Genomic DNA, 3,936 nt, shown 5'->3' with positions numbered 1-3,936 from the left:
GGACACAGTTTGCAGGTGGTTCTGTCCCATGCATGAAAACGAGAGTTGCATTAGCGGCGACGGGAAACTTTTGTGTGAATGTGTTTAGTCTTCGTTCAGCCGTTCAGCATCTGCCGTACTGATGACATTCTGATTCCCGTTTTCTGTGGCAAGACTCTTTAATAAGTCAAATGGATACGAAATTTCACTACAGAGGCTGAAAGGTGGTGAATAATGGGAAAAAGTAACTAAATACCCAATAATCGATCGCTAAGTAAATTAATTCTACTTCCTGTGATTGAATTAAACGGAAGTAGACTGAGTGGGCTTTCAAATAGAAGGATGTGAATTCGTTACCCCAGAAAAGGAATAATTGGCAATTACATGACGTGGAAAACAGAAAATAACATTACTATCACTGTAACATACCTAGTTTCTTGTATCCTTGCTGAGATTTCAAACGCAAGGCGAGAAAGTATGAAAATCTTGCTCTCTCTACGTCCCCTCGATTATTTTCTTGATTCCGAGGACCAGACGAGGAAGGAAACTCGCTCCTGAAAGTCACGCAGCCACTGAAGCACCAAGATCCCTGATACCTTGAAGCACTTGACAGGAACCTACACTGTATTTACACTATTTAACAACAGTGGAGCTACAAGGCCTCCCCTGCTCACTGATTCATTTGATTCAAGGAAAACTGCATTGATTGAACTGACGCTACAGTATCTCATCTGGTCACTGTCTCGTTTAATTAACTGTAGGTTCGAGCAAAACTACACTGATTAAACTGACGCTACAGTACCTCACCTGCTGACTTCCTCATTTGATTGACTATTTGCTCGAGAAATACTACGTAGTTTACATCGACGCTACAGTATCTCACTTTCTGACTGTCTCGTTTGATTGACTGTAGGTTAGTCGAGAAAACTACGCTGATTAAGAATTCGAGAGAGATTGATTTCTATAAGAACATAAAGAAATAAAGAGTACAAAAGTTATACTGATTACAAATTCGAGAGAGGGAGTCGTAACATAAGAAAAAAAGGAAACTACAAAAAAAAAAAATAAAATATACTGATTACGAATTCAAGGGAGGAAAATTATCATAAGAACATAAGGAAATAAGATGACCAAAAACTATACTGATTATGGATTCGAGAGAGAAAATTATTAAAAGAACGTAAAGAAATAAGGCTACAAAAGACCTGCTGATCTACGCAAGGCAAGCCTTGAATCTACAAAATACAGCTACTGAATTTCTGACGTTTGATTGTGATTTAGTTGGTTAGTAATGAGTATTATATAATGACTAAATTTCTTACACTCGCTACCTCATAAGTAAATAGTGAATAAAACTAAATTCCTTTCTACAAAATGAAATAGACAGATAAGTAAAAGAATAAATAACGCAGATATCTAACGAAAAAAAAAAAATTAACATGTAAAAGAAAATATATATATAAATCGGAGAAAGGAACACTTAAAAAAAAAAACTTGCTATATAAAAAAGAAATAAACTTTGTGACCTGGAAAAACAAATGGGATGAGAAAAAATAATAGAATAGGTACTTGACTCAACTTTGGCGGTAACACTTGGGTAGGAATGAGTAAGAGTGAGTGAAGGGAAAAGCCACTAGATGAAGGAGAGCGTCGCCAAATCACACACTAACTCTTATCTCGAGTCCTGCTTCATTTTGATCCGAGATAGTTTAGTCCGTGACCCGAGTGACCGACGCCAAGTAGTAGTAGTAGTAGTAGTAGTAGTGTGTTAAATGATATATATTGTGTTAAAATCAAGAAAAGAATGAAGGGTTAAAGTAAATAAAAAAAGAAAACTATAAAAAAACCGAAAACAAACCCAAGACTCACTAACGATTAAAAAAAACACAATGTAATGCTTATTTATAGATTTTCCCCCACATTCATTTTATTTTCTGGTGACGTACATTGATTTTGTTGTTTCCTTCTTTCCTGCACTTTTTGTTGCAGGTGTTTTCTTTCCCCCAATTTATTTTCCTAATCACTCACTTGTGTGTTCCTCGTATCCATTCAAGAATTTTCCTGCATTTAAATACTTTCTATCATTCGTATATGACTATCTTATTCTTTTTTTATTCTATTCCACGACACTATTGCAACATTTTCCTTTATTTTCCCTTTTTTTTCTAAATCACACGGACTAGATTTCTTTTTCACTTACCATTCCACGTAACAGAAAAATAACAACCTCCTTGCATTCCATTTTTCATCCGATCAATCACATTTCTTCGTTATATCCCTGCAATTCCATTTTCCCTCATCACTCGCACCGATTCCTCGTTTTCCTTCGACCCCAAACACTGCATGAGTTCCCGGCTCTGTCATATCAGTGGGCGTATGTTGCTCTGAAGTGTCGGGCATTGATGCACTCGTTAGGCAGCTCCGTATCGATTTCCAGGCAACGCAAACACTTTACCCACACGCGTTGCACATCACTCATCCACTTGCATTGATCACCAGTACAGGCACGTTGTAATTGGCTCCGCATCGCCGCTCAGTCCATATCCACGTTTTGTTTTGCGTTATAATGAGTGTCACGGGGAATATAAAGCGCTGATTGGCTGTACTGGTGAATATCATTGTGTATCTAAAAAAAATTGGGCCTTCTTTTGGATCTTTATATTTTGGGAGTGGTATTATCGTATTGTTTCCTCCCTGGTCAGTGTCTCTAATTGTACATAAACATTTAATAATAAAATGCTAATTCACTTGGCTCTCCCTTTGTGAAAATCGCCTTTTTTTTATCGTTTCTTATTTTATTTTTTTTCAGAATGGCATTATGTAAGGTCTTTTTTCAAATTTTTCTTTTCTATCCATTGTTTTTACTCTTTGCCGGTCACTGATACAAAAAAGTTAATAAGATACTTCAGTTCTCTTTAGCGCGAATCACTTTTTTTTTTTTATGTAGGGGGGACACTGGTCAAGGACAACAAGAATCCCCCCCCAAAAAAAAAAGCCCACTGAAATGCCAGTCCCATAAAAAGGCTCCAAAGCGGTAGTCAAAAACTGAAGGATAAGTGTCTTGAAACCTCCCTCAAATACTTAATACGTACAATATCACCAGCGGGAGATAATGAGTACTGACCGACACTATCCCAAAATGTTCGCTTTCATTATCATCCTCGCAATGCTTCAGTACCTCCAACGATACGGACGGCCAAGAGTTACAGGTAAAACTTAGACTAGACTAATGTTTGATTTGTGAAAGCACTGACATGACGTGTGACTAGATTATGTTTTTTTTTTTATAACTATGCTCGTGTTTGTTTACATTCGGAGCGTTAGAAAAAAATATTTGCATTGACACAGAAAGAGAAAGATAGAATATGGATGAATTTTGTGTTCTATAAGTTACTGCTGTATAGAAGGGACTGCGGGTCTTTGTTTATACTGAAAGCACTGTATAAATTGTCTACATTGACATAGAAAAAGAGAAAGAGAATAAGGATTAATTTTGTTCCTCATAAGTTACATAAATATTTAAGGTACTGTCAAAAAAGAATGTATCCAAAATATCATTATGGCAGAAAATTACCAGAAATGAAACAGTTGAATAGCTAACTTTTAAATACCAAAGGGAGGATCGAGGCGAAAGGTTCCTGGATCTCTGGTGACGTCTGAGCCTGTGTTTGTGGTATCAGCTGGCGTCTCACTGATTCGAATCTCTCCACTAGTCTTTGGCTTAACACAAGAGCGTCAAGATGTAAGATTGAGGACAAGTCAGGAGTCGTGCACTGAGACTTGCTGGGAAGATTATGTTTAGGCTCGATCTTTCTTGCAGACTTACCTAGAAGTTTGCCTTGCTTTCTTTCTTCGTACACTTCCCAGGAACGTCAAGAGGGGAATCATAGATCGAGTATTACCACTAAATCTCAACTTCCTGCCTCCTTTCTTCTTATCCATGGTAGAATAGGGCAA

This window comes from Scylla paramamosain, chromosome 32 (assembly GCF_035594125.1).
Source record: "Scylla paramamosain isolate STU-SP2022 chromosome 32, ASM3559412v1, whole genome shotgun sequence".
Classification (NCBI taxonomy): Eukaryota; Metazoa; Arthropoda; class Malacostraca; order Decapoda; family Portunidae; genus Scylla; species Scylla paramamosain.
The sequence above is the reverse complement of the archived record's forward strand: the minus strand, read 5'-3'. Positions refer to the sequence as shown.